General features: G+C 31.6%; 1 protein-coding gene across 4 annotated transcripts in view; it reads left to right on the top strand.

The window, feature by feature from the left end:
* LOC108739120 overlaps positions 1-13,999 on the top strand; it is a 28,727-nt gene that overhangs the window by 9,442 nt on the left and 5,286 nt on the right. Inside the window, exons 1-2 of one of the 4 annotated variants that reach the window (XM_018472854.2) lie at positions 841-993; positions 10,014-10,066. The exons of 1 other annotated variant lie outside the window; for it this stretch is intronic. The gene's annotated coding sequence lies outside the window, so the exon portion shown is untranslated. 2 more of the 4 variants (XM_018472856.2, XM_018472857.1) reach the window with 2 other exon arrangements.

The following is a 13,999-nucleotide window of genomic DNA, read 5'->3' as shown; positions in this document are numbered from 1 at the left end:
CTGTGTATTATTGAAGCTGCCTTTTCCTTATTGTAACAATTGCCGGCTGTAAAATCCTTTTTTAAACAATTTTCTTTGAAGAAATACAACCTATGTACATCATAAGTTGTTGATGACTCAATCTGCTTTCGGAACATTATTGCAGAAACTGTTTCCGGTACAATTACCTACCTGCTATTTAGGGAATTGGATATTCTAATTATAGATAGTAAATGTTTGCTGGAAAATACGGGGAACGCACGCCCTTGTTAAATATGTGATTTATATTTTTAGAAGGAATTTTTTATAACGTTATCTTTGCTTACGATTGGGTTTTTGAGAGAGCCGGAAGAAGATGGGCGATGGGGACTTCCCCTTTTTAGTTTCTTAATGCAACTATCTACAGTAATAGATACACTTATTAAACTGGCGCAAGAGATGACAGATAAAACTGTTACTAAAAAATATCTGGTCTCACAAATACTTCGGGGAAAGTTGTCGTCAAAAATATATTTATTGTTTCTTTTTTTTTTTTTGATAATCTGATTCTATTAAAAACCACAAAACCTCGTGTCTGTTATCGATTTCACTTACGACACTATCTCATAATTCTTTGTGTTGTTATTTATTTTATTGTTATTGTGCAATGTCGATTATAACAATAATAATAAATAACAAATAACTTTTAAGTCATCAGACAATTTTAAATTTTATCTTGGTTATTTTTGTAAACGTGTAGCTGTACACCTAGTTCGTACACCCGCTTTGTGACGACAGAGATAATACATGATAAATCTTTAATTTCGTTTTCAACAGTAAATAATGATTAAACGATTGCAGGTAAAAAGTACAGATTAATTTAGTACAGCTCGAATTAGCGAATGTTGCAATCGTGTTTTGATAAACTTTGTAACTCATTGTACGCAAGAAAATAAAATTTAAGAAAATGTTGCAAATTTTTAAGTTTATTAGTAGTATTGTTTGCTAAATGCACAGAAATCATGTTGAAAAACTGTAAGTAATTGTTTTGTCACATAATCTGTTTTTAATTAGTCAGTCAATAATACGTAACACCTAATTGTTTTTTTTCTATTCGGAAATTTGATGACCATTGTTTACAAAGGTGTAAAATTACTTGCAACACATGAAATTCTTTTAATTAGTTTATCGTAAAACTACATAAGTATTTTAGAAAAAATTTCTTGTATCAATATTACCTATACAATTGTTTTATTTTACGTTTATTTTATTATCTAACAAGCTGGATAGTTGTTTCGCTTGTTTTTGTAAATTTAATTGAGTGTAATAAATGTTTGGGATAATTAAGAACTACTCATGGTAAACGTATGTATAATCCATTAAATTAATTTGGGACATAATCGCACGAAGCTCTGGTATTTATTTTAACATTATTCGCTCCAAAAATAGTGTAGTGTGACCTATTCAGAGCGAACAAGGACGATTTTGGCAACCAAACTGAATAAATAGGTTCCTGGTACAAGAATGTTATGTAAAATTAACTTCACCATACATAAATAGACCGCAAAGTTCCAAATACGTAGTACAGCGCATGTTTAACAAAATCTATAGGAATTGTATCAAAAGTTTCCTATAAAGAAATTTTTTAAACTACGTATATTTTGTTAGAGTAAAGGAAGATATATCTTTAATAAAAAGTAATGTGGAAAATAGATATAAAAGGATTTGTAGTAATGACTCTACTCGGAGATGTTCTAAGCCTTTTCTTATACAGTTGTAACAACACAAAGGCAAAGCTACACTTATCGTGGAACTCTGTTTTTCATTGTTATCAGTGATCTTTAATTATGAAAATTTTCAATTATTATTATACAATTATTATAGGTACAGGTTTATTGTACTGTAAAACGAGCCAAAATGATAATGTTTGACCTTTATATGACAAAGGACACTACAAACTGGGAGTCCCTATAAAAGTATTTCACTTTAGACAATCACTTGACTTTGTTTTGTTTAGTTGTTGTTTTGTTTGGGCAGGAAATTGGTTTTTTTTTGTAGGTGCTCGATAACTTTAAAACAAAATTACGCCCAAAGGTGAAATGTGTCCTCTTTTGTACGGGTGTATTGTATAGGCATGTGTGTGAATGATTATACGTATGTGTGAAAGAAAGGAACCCGGTTATTGGAGGTTACACCATTTGTGGCTTCAGCTTCCGGCTAAAAGCTCTTTTCTTGGTATCTCCTTGAACAGGTTTTCTTTAATGCCTTCCTATTACTACTAACAGTTTTAATTTATACTCTAGTAAAAGTTTTTTTCCCCGTATCTATTTGTACGGCTTCTAATGTTAATATCAAAATTTGTGTGCCGCTAGTTGCCTTTGCATGATCGAATTACTTACTTTCATACCACCATGGAAATAGAGGATGTAGAGACAAGTGATGAAGATATTAAAGCCTACTTGTTTTGTGATGTGTTCTGTTTAATAATAATGCATAATTCAGAATGAACATGTACTTATCAACTTTGTAAACATGTTATTGTTTACATTTCCCTTATCTTTTTGTATCTTTCATTCATCAGCATTACGAGAAATCAATACATAATAATTTATTTGCCTTAAAAGTTATAATCTACTATATACATACATTTATTGGGTATGATCAATGGCTTTGCTAGACTTTTATGAAGAAATCGTTTATTTATTGCCTGTGTATTTTCATTGAAGATAGAAAATGAGAAAAATTTGGAATTTTGTATGAAATTGTGAATTTTAATGCTAAAACTATTTCACCAACAGATACGTTGTTAGTTATCTCTTAATGTCAAAATGTGCATTTATTTAATTATGTAGATTTTCCGAGGTCAAATGATTGCAGCGAATTATTTCTGGACTTTATTTGACGTCATTTTTCTTTCGTAAAATGCTTTGACCATGATAACAGTAGGCGTATACCGATTTAGTCTAAATTACCACTGGTCTACCCAAATTAAGTAAGATGTATCTAAACATTTTTAATATTGAAGCGGATTTTCGTGTGTCAATTTTAGTCATGAAAATGTACCAGTATTAAGAACTTTTCTCAGTTTTTATTTTCCTATTTTAAACGTTTGGCGTAAATTTTTATCTGTTGTTAATACTGTAAATTGTTTTGTACTTTTTCTTCTTTATAGTACTAGGTCTACCTATCTAATATAGGAATGTGTGTTAAATAGATTAGAAATACGTACATAGTAGAAAAGAAAAATTGAATTGACACATTTAACTCTTTACATTAATTTTATGGTAAAACTGCCGTCTCGAGTGACTGATATTTTTTAATGATGGATGCTAAACAGCGAAGAATGTGACCGAGAAATCTCTCTAAACAGGCGCTTTCTTTTTCCTTTTGCCTAACACTTACATACATATATATGCACATATATCAAAGATATTCCTTGTATTCACTTGTTTCAAGAGATCAACCAAAATTATGACAATATAGATTACAGTTAGAGTTCTTTATTTTATCAAGAGATTATCTGGGACAATACAAAACGTTTTAAATCGCATTCGTTGTTGCTGTTCCTTCATGGTTACTGTTAAGTAACGGATAACTTAACAGGCTCTTGTACGTGCTCAAATAAGTCGATTTGCTGCAGCTATTTGTGTGGCATTTATATTAGTTGTGAAAAGCGTGCGGTTTTTGTAAAGTTCAACTGGAGTTGAGAATTGTTTATTGTAATGCATTATATACAGAGTGATGCAAACAAGAAAAATAAATTAACTGCAAAAAATATCCCAAAACAGCAAATTTATTTATTAGATGCACAAAACAATTAAATTGTTGGTAAAAGTAGCTTTAATTATGAACGCCCTGTATGTATATATATAAAGTGTTGTAGGTCTTTTTGGTATTAACAGGAAATTAACTAAAATTTGGAAAAGTCCGGTTTCACAGTTGATTTTAAGCAATTTTCGACTAAATTTCGATTAAATTGTTGCTAATAGTAGCTTTAGTTATGAACGCCCTGTATATATACATATATATAAAGTGTTGTAGGTCTTCTTGGTATTAACAGGGAATTAACTGAAGTTCGAAAATGTCCGGTTTCACTGTTGATTTTAAGCAATTTTCGACGATACGAAATATGAATGCGTCGGGTTTCGCGCTTGACGCAACGTTGTAGTCTCCGATGCCAATATGCGTTTAACTCAACTGCGCGTTGTAATTAACGAATCTAAACGAGCCATTACAATGGTAATTCCATTAGAAAGCATTGGTGAAGGTGTGAAATAATTCAGAAGGTAATTTTTTAAGTGATAAAGGGATTTTTGAACAATCCAAATGTACGTACAAGTAGAAAACGATTCGTTTCGCTAGAAAACGTCTATTATTTTTAGAATTACTCGATATTATTCCACCAGATATTGTTTTAGAGTTAACAAAATGGAATCTACAGAAGGTTTTTTCGTAGAATTGACTGTCACCCTCGATTAATTCGGCTTTTGTCAGCGGTCATTCGAACTGTTGGCTGTCTCGGGTAACTGGATCACCGAGAGGTAAACCAGACACGCCGCGGTTTATTAATTAGCTTGTAATGTGTATGCATGTCCGAACTACTACAAACTGTACTGTGTAATGAAAAACTTTACGTGCACTTGATACAATTTTTTCCGTTTCGCCAATCGCAGCTACAGAAACATTCGACATACGACACGATGGCCATACTTATACGCACATGATACAAACAAGTGACTTCTGTGCTCTAGATGTCTAGGTAAATCCTACACAAAAGCAAAAGACGTTGCGGTATGTTGTCATTTTAGCATCACAACCAGTTTACGTAATTGTTGATCTGTTTTGATCTGTTGTTATTTACTAGAATATAGAAAATTTCTTAAGTTTAAAATGAGTTTAAATTGGTTACCTTTCGAAAAATTATATTCTACATTGACTTCAGTTAATAGTTTTATTACAGTGGAATTCGTTTATTATGACTCCGCTTGTATTAACCAACCGCTTAATATGAAGTAATTGCAGTGTTAAGTTTGGTTTTCATATTAAATTCTCTATAGGAAAGTTTGGATATAACGACTCCGTTTAAAATGACATATCGTTTATTATGAGTGATTCTCAAGCAATCATATCCGGCTGTAGTGACCCTAATGATTAATAATAACATTTTCGCTCATTTTTCTGACCCTTCTTATGCATATTCATATCACAATTCATCAATAAATACACACAATTTGTAGTTTTTTATCTATTAAACTAAATATCTAACCAAAACAGAAAGTTGTTTATTTTCTAACATTATGCTTTGTATGACGCTCGCTTAGTATGATGTGTTTGTTATTTCCCTTCGATGTCATTATAAGCGGATTCTACTGTACTTGTTTCTATCTTGAATGGAATAACATAATTCAGTTGTACCTCATCCAGAAAATTTTTGGAATATATGTTTCTGTTTAAGGACTTATTATCGCATTTTTAGAAAATTATGGATATCTAGGTTTATTTCCTTGATTAAATGTATATTGTGACTGAACTAGCAACAGTTTGGACTTATGTAGTATTTAGTTACATAATTCGTTATGTTTTTGAAAATAATCGCACCGATCTATTATAGTTACGGATTAATGTACGATTAATTGGCGTATCTAAAGACATCTATATCGCGATTTTGCAATTATTTGTGTCTTGTTGTACTTTCGCTACGGTCAATTGTCTTTGTATTAACGTTGCGTTTAGTTGAGATCGATTTGAACACTAATTTCTCCTGTAGGAATGCATGTATACACATACATACTTAGATACAAGTAACAAAACTTTACACTAGAGACTGCCATAATAATATTAGTGAAACTTTTCCGGTAGCAATTCAGGTTTGCTTACTATAAAACTAAAATTGCGGAGTTGTTACGTATAAAAATTATAGTAGCATACGTCTAATATGTACAATAAATAAAATGCAAAAAGTATGCCACTGTTACGAACAGGATAGTGTTTTGCTTGGTTGTTGTTGTATGCTAAAATAGTAATTCGTTTTTCTCGTTTGTTTAACGAACCGTGGACGTTTGTAAAGAGAAATTTTGCAAAGAAATACTGAAAGGAGGTCGGTCGTCAGCAGTTTTGCCATGCAGATGCATTAGTTGTAGATATTTTTCGGATTTTTTTACAAAAAGGAAAAAGATGCAACAGTTACAACGTAGAAATCGGACAATGGGACAACGGAAAGAAGTGACTTGTTGTACAGAATGAGTTATAGTTTCTCTTAATCATTAACGAAATAATCTAAAATTAACTAATATCGGAGAGACAGAACTCTCTTTCCGGAACAATATCCCTATGGTATCTTTTTTATTTAATATATTTATGTAGGAGATAATAACTGCACAATATGCACCGTTTAGTACGACATCTTCCTGATGTTCAACGATCCTATCTTCCGGGTGTTGTACTGGCAATCTGGTTGTAATAACCGTCATTACTCAATGATAATCAAAGGCCAACGGTTCGTATACGCTTAATTACAGATATAATGGACAATTTGTGTAACTGAAAATTAAAATAGCGACTGTACAAGTCAATTTTGCCTAGGCGACGAGGGCGACTGCTACAGCAGTTTGATTGCCATCTGGAACAATCCGCCAACGAGAATAAAAGTGGAAATTCTGATGGGCATTACTATTATCAGTAATCATTTGTTTTGATAGTTGTTTTCCAACTACAAAGATTGTCCTTTACTACATGTTTTCGTTTAGTTTATCAGGATGCGTCTTTTTATAATTATAAAATTAGTCAAGCGCTTTCGTTAAAGTTTGAAATGAAGTTCGAACTGTTCAAGTTCTTCTAATGCAACCCATTGTTAAGCGTTTATACGAAATAACAAAACATGTGTGAAAAACGAATATCTTCTAGTTCATGTGGAACAAATACAATAGCACTTGTATCTTTTTCCCATTGTTTTGCTCCAAGGTTAAGGTGGATTTTGTGAATCTTTTTTTTATTATCATCTAATTAGAAACAAATTTAGTTTTGAAAACACCAAGCTACAAATATGCGTGTGTGTCTGGATGTACTATATTCGAAGGTTACAGTTAATTGCACTTTTTTCTTTCAAATAAGATTGACTGACGCTATTGGTGTTGAAATTAAGGTCACATTCTTATATAGACCAAGCGTTTAAGCGAAAATGAGACTCAGGTGTATGTTTTTTTTTTGTTAATGCGATGTACCTTGCCTAATTCTATCTCAAGAACACGATTTTGTATTTTATCTAACCAATAAGATTAAAAGCTCTCTCTTTTTTATTATATTCAAAACTATTTAGAGCTTTAGAATCCCACAGTTACATTAAAAAGAAAGTGAAGTTATAATAACAGACAAAAAGTTCGTAGCCCATAGCTATTATAATATTATAATCGCTTAATTATAAATTCATATTTTTCTAATTAACACTTTTACTTTATCTTATTGTTTACTATGTTTTAAATGAATAGTAAAAGTGTGATATGCATATATACAGCGGACAATGCAATTTTTGTTCACATTCATTATTGTGTTCACAGGAACGACTTTAAATACACTTATTGTGTGCATATTTTCGCTTTAGTCTTTAGGCACTAATATTAATTATTTTGTCATAAAATAATGTACATAGAATCTATTTTGGTCAATTAAAATGCGTTTAGTGTGCTTCTAAAAATTCTATTTATTTATTACTTTATTCTACCATGGCTACGCCACTGTTATCTTTGTATATCATGGCATTATGGTACAGGGCAAGATAATCTTTTCTGATGTCCTGTTTGTCGTGTGTTTAAATAGCCTTATTTGGAGTATATCTATCGTTGTTTATCTTTTCACGAAGAAAGTGTAAATAAAACCAGAATTTCTTAAATAAATTTCTATTTCCGTTAGAAGCTTTGTGGTGAACTATCTTTAGAATAGACTTCTTTTCATTATTGTTACTATTACTATTCTATCAAAAAATACTTTCACCTATCGCCTATCTATCAAAATAAAAGAACGTATTTGAATAAAGATTTGTTGTGGAAAAATTTGCAGTTGATGTTTCTCAAGTCGAATATTTCAAATGTTTGCCCTAAAATTTCTGCTTGGCTGACTCCTACTACTAATTGTAAGAAAGAAAGAATTCGCTTTTGTACAGTTGAAATCAAAGGAAGTAATCTCGATTCGGTAACACCGTTGAATTGAATTAAGCACAGCTCTAGGTATAATAAGGAAGAGTGACGTAATACAATTTTGTTCAGTAATGGTAAATTCATTTTCCATTCTATTTTATGAAATGCACAGCCGAAAAATAAGCACAAACATTCATAGTTTACCTACATTCAGCGTAAGTTAGTAAATCATTAAATTAAAAGTACAACATTTTATACCGACTTTCGCAGAAAAACACATGTTACTTTATCTAGAAATATATTATTTTTTTGTAACCACACCTTCATTGATAATTTACATAAGGAACGTCAACGGGACGCAATACAGGCATTATCTGTGGAATGTGACATTAAAACCCGTGTATTTGAAATGCATATAAGTAAATAAAAAATAAAGTTTCATATTCTATAAGCATGCATGTCCCTCGTCCTTGTACATATTTATATATATTGTGTATAATATCCGTATCAATTCTTCTTCGAATAACTGTTATTACTTCGTAACTAAAAATATTGAGAAATACTTCACATTTACTTGTCTAGAAGACTATCGAAGGACTTGGTGGCAAGCATTAAACATTTCACCCTTATAATTCTGCCTTGATTCCTGTTCTTGTGATTTGAATTAATAGTTTTTTAATTAAATTGTTATTAAGTATGTAATTCTTAATGTGTGGAAGATGTGGAGAAATCGAACAAGCCAAATAGTCAATAAAATGTAACATTCAATTCGTCATTTAAAGTTTAGGTAACTCCTGTTTAGAATTCCAATCGAATTATTAATTTTATCTATTAAGATGTCTATCTGTTGGAAGATACATAAATGGCAAGTAAAATACAAGCTTTCAAACAGATACTTATACGAAACAAGGCTAATAGCGTTAGTTGCAATCCCGATTTGAATTTTAATGGCTCTTTAACACATACACGTTTATAGGCAGTTATTTGCCAATGTTGCTCATGTGAAATATTTCGGAATTTGTTGAAAAGGGTAATGTTCTTTTAACCTGTCGTGTTCAATCTATAATGTAATGGCTTTTAATAGAAATATATTTATTGCAAAATCTATAGAATATTTTTTAATTGTGAATTTTTAAATCTAATTTTCATGTGCTTATGTGTATACGTACTTTAAATGTTAAACATTACATTAATAATTAGAACATGTCATTACTGTGTGCAACCAACAATACATTAGAATGCAGATGTTTAAACCCGTCTAATTCTTTGCAATTGTTTAGTTCGAACTCGGGCGCCAAAATTGGCGATTTTTAATTAATAATTCTGATTTTTAATTGTCAATTAGGTACAGAATGTTCTGTTATGAGCTACACTGTTTCTATAGCAAACCTACGGTAAAACATTATTGTATATAATCGTAAAATAAAAGAAACAGGTGTTTAAGGTGCTTTTGAAATGTTTTAATTAAAATTGCTGTATTTTTTTGCGGAATTACTGTGAAGGCGGCAGAGTTTTTGTTGTCATACGTTAGTTATAGTTATTAACCTTTAAGTATACACATAAAACAATTAAATCCTTTGGCATTTCGGATTTTACAAAACAAATTCCGCAGTTTGCGAAATTGCAGTTTCCACAATCGACTGGGCGGCCGATCAGTGCATTGCATGTACGAAAAAAAGTAGCAGCTTTTACTTTTCAAGGCCTGTTACCTAGATCTCACTTAATTCTATACAGATACATGAATTTATATTCCACACTAACCGATCTTATTATTTTATTCTATGGTTTTCATACGTTTATAACAAGAACTGTTGTAACGAATTATCTCACTGGAAGAACTGTTTCATGGTCCAACAGCACGCATGCACGAACGACTTAATGATCATGTAAAATTATAATAATTAACGATATTTTTCTTTGTTACAGGTAAGATATCGGTTTCAGTTCTAGAGCGAACATGAATTTTGGATATCTACAAGGTAAGCAAAGCTGTATCTTTCCAAATGCGTAATCTGGACCTCTACCGCCAATGATGTTAATGTCTTGTACATTTTTATTCCTTACACCTACTCGTACATATAAATAAGAGACCCCGTTAGATTACGTGGCAAAAAAAATTGCCCAATTAGCATCGTGATTCATCTGTAATACATCTCGTTTATAAGAATTACTTTCGCTCAAATGGTCGCAATCGTCGAAATCGTGACGTAGCAATAGATACAACATCTGCCAGATGTGGAATTATCATCGATATCGAGAATTAATTTTCTATATTATAACTGTACATATAGGTACATGAATATGCAGTGACGTTAGGTTGTAGAACATACATAAATTTTGTTACGAAATATGACTTATTGCTGTGGAGGTCTTTGAACTGATGCTCTATTGGCTGTTTCGTTAATGTATAATGAATAATTAAACGTTTGTTTCTAATTTTCCATATTATTATGTCCCCACGTTATCTAAAATGTAACTTTGCATGGGCAAACAAAACAGAAACGTTGTGTACATACTTTTTACGAGATAAAAAAAAGTGCAACAAGTTTAGACAAACACAGGTGTTCGACATACTTTGTAATAACTGCGAAAAATTTAAATGACTGTAACATTTTCCTTTTTCTTTGTGTGACATTTTCTAAATGCCTAATTACGGTCAATACAATTGATTTGTTAGAGTTTTTGACTGAATAGTCTAGTCCAGTTTATAGTTTATAAGTTGAAAATACTTAGTGGTGTGTGACCGTAATTGACCGCATAAAATTGCAAAGAAAAAGTAAAATCTTAACATTCTAACACATTAAATACTCGCTATCGTAATCTTCATGTGAAACCAAGGTTATCTTCTTAAATGTCAGATATAGGTCGTCGTGATGAGTCAAATATGCTTTCGACTTCTTCTTTATACCTTTGCAGTAAACGATTTCAATAAGTTAGTACATAATAAAAGTACGTGTTCATTTTGAAATAGTTTGAGTTACGATTTGTGTGACATTTATTAAGATAGAGGTACATGTGATGTTAATTTCTTTTAAATACATATTTTCGTAAAACAAACATAGAAAAAGCTATTAAATGTTATTTAAAAAACCACAATTCGTTAGAAGAATGGTTCTACCAACATCTTTCCCATTAAATGCCACCACTGTTTCCACTATCAACTAGTTCCTGAGCCAATGTAACAAGGAGTTAAACTAACTGTAAGGACTATCGAATAGGCATTCAGATAAATTATTGCTATACTAAAATATTACTTTATGTCATGTCTTATTATCGGAATTTCCATTATAATAAGGTATGTGACATAAAAATCGTTTTGAGTGTACTCTCTATCTGAACTGGTTTCCAAGGCTGGTCGTACAACGAAATCCTTTATTGTGCATATTGCTCTAAATGGTACATGTTTAATACCAGTTTATGGTCGATGTATGTAATGAAATACTTGAAGTTATTTATTATTCGCATTAATAAAATTATACCTTCACTTTAACCGCAGCTAACACTAAGTATTGCAGGTAATAAAAACAATGGCAAGGACGAAGCACTCACTATCCCTCTCGGCGGTGCATTCTTTCGTATATTTTATTTCCGTCTATACATTTGCAAAATGATAATTTTGTTTACTAATCTGTGTCTAAGTACCTGCTACTTCAAAAAGTTTTTATTTTTTTGCAAAATTTGGAAGTACTTTTTAATTTATTAGTGGTTGTTTCTATTATAACCCCACATGTACCATATGCATATCAAATTAAAGTTCATTAAAAAAGGATGCGGGACGAGTGGTTACACGGCTCTAACTCTAGTTTAATATAATAGAAAAGTAAAATAACTTTCCCATAGTACGGGACCCCAAGTGGACAAAATTTATAAGTACTGGGTTAAGTTTTTTTTTTGAAACTTCCAATTTTATATATGTTAGGCCCGAAGACCGAAAACGCTCAGTGGCCGGAAAAAACGGCCACATCGCGTTCTGGCTGCCTTCGAACGCACAGAACGCGTTTTGGCTGTTTTTAAACGCTTGCAATGCGTTCTGGTAACTGTTAAACAGCCGGAACGCGTTTTGTCAATTGTTGAAGCTCACAACGCGTTCTTAATGTTCGGCTTGTATTATTTGCCGCTTTCTACCTGCGTATCTACAATGAGATTTATATTGTACTTATAAAACAAATGAATTTCAATCCATTTTTCAGTTTTTAGGAAACAATTTAATTATTGACAACTATAATTGGATACGAAACATGGGTTCGGTTTTTCTCGCCGAATCATTTCAACAATATTAAATTTCTTATAATTGTTTTTCAGTGAATTGTTTCCTAAAAACTGAAAAATGGATTGAAATTCATTTGTTTTATAAGTAGCTACAATATAAATCTCATTGTACGCAGGCAGAAAGCGGCAAATAATACAAGTCGAACATTAAGAACGCGTTGTGAGCTTCAACAATTGACAAAACGCGTTCCGGCTGTAACAGTTACCAGAACGCGTTGCGAGCGTTTAAAAACAGCCAAAACGCGTTCTGTGCGTTCGAAGGCAGTCAGAACGCGATGTGGCCGTTTTTTCCGGCTACTGAGCGTTTTCGGTTTTCGGGCCTAACATATATATAGCTATAATATTACCGATCATAAATAAAATTCATTAGTATTCGCATTACATATATTCAACATATTACGTATATGGTAGATTGGATTGATTTTTTATGCGTGTATTAAAATGTCTTTGACATATTGTACTTATTACCTGGTGCCCCCCTTTTTCCATTGTGAAAAATAGGTTTAATTATTATCATTTATTGCCGATACATTTACGTGTGGTATTGTGTGCATGTATATTTATGCATATCTACATGAACATACGTATTAAGTAGGTTTCGTATCTTTTATATGTGTATGGATGTATGTAAGCATGCAATGTACGAAAGGTGTGAAAGTGTGCAAAATAAGTGTTTTAAATCCACACATAAATACATGTATACCTACCTATAGCCGATCGTAAAGTGCAACAATGGTAAACTTTGCGAACGTTTGTTGTGCAATTGGTTTCTCGATCACATTACATATTTCTACAAAGATTAGGATTCGAATGGTATAGGCAGGTGAAAAATAGCGTCAAACGAACACAGCAATTGAAAATTATAGATATCGTCAGGTGTAATTTAACGAAAAAAATAACGCCTGTCGTTAAATGTTGTAATGAGTTTTAGTAATGAATTTCAATTTTAATCAAAACACAAAACATATTTTATGGTGGGTACCAAAAGTGGGTGGTTTATCTTTGCCATTTGATTTTACGAGAACTTTGTGTTTTTTTACTTTGTTTCACAAACTTAAGCCAGTCAAAAAAGTACAAAAGGTGTTGAAAAATTTAAACTTCTTAGATATTTTTGTGTCCATTATATGTTTACCTCTTTGGATTGCATAACTGTAAAAGTAAATAAATAATCCTATTCAATAGCATAAGAAATAACTCCATATTGTTAGAGTAGAGTTCGCTAGACTTTCTTAACTGGTCAAGTGTTCCAAACGACCTCAATAAAGCGAAATTCTTACCTTCAACGTCTGTGTTAGAGAAGGAATAATAAGAAAATTAATATTTTTTTTAAACGAAAGAAAGGTGTATTTATCTTGTCGTTACATAATATTTCTTTGGCTCATTGCTTTACATTAATTTTTATAACATTTAGGTAATTTAAAAGAGTAAAACAACTCTTGGGTATTAGTCAATCAGGCCCACACACCTGTCTACTTTCAGGGACCTTCCTTTTATATTTCCATCGAATTCCGTGTTGTGTTTCGCCCAAACGAAATAGTTTTATTAGGCAACTGCATAAGTATTACAAGAGGTCAATCGATTCGTATTCCTTTTGTATTTAACCTACACGTAATTCATTGTATCACAGGCAGAATCAGACACCG

The sequence above is a fragment of the Agrilus planipennis genome, unplaced genomic scaffold, assembly GCF_000699045.2.
Source record: "Agrilus planipennis isolate EAB-ADULT unplaced genomic scaffold, Apla_2.0 scaffold163, whole genome shotgun sequence".
NCBI lineage: Eukaryota > Metazoa > Arthropoda > Insecta > Coleoptera > Buprestidae > Agrilus > Agrilus planipennis.
This window is presented reverse-complemented; position numbering and strand designations above follow the sequence as displayed.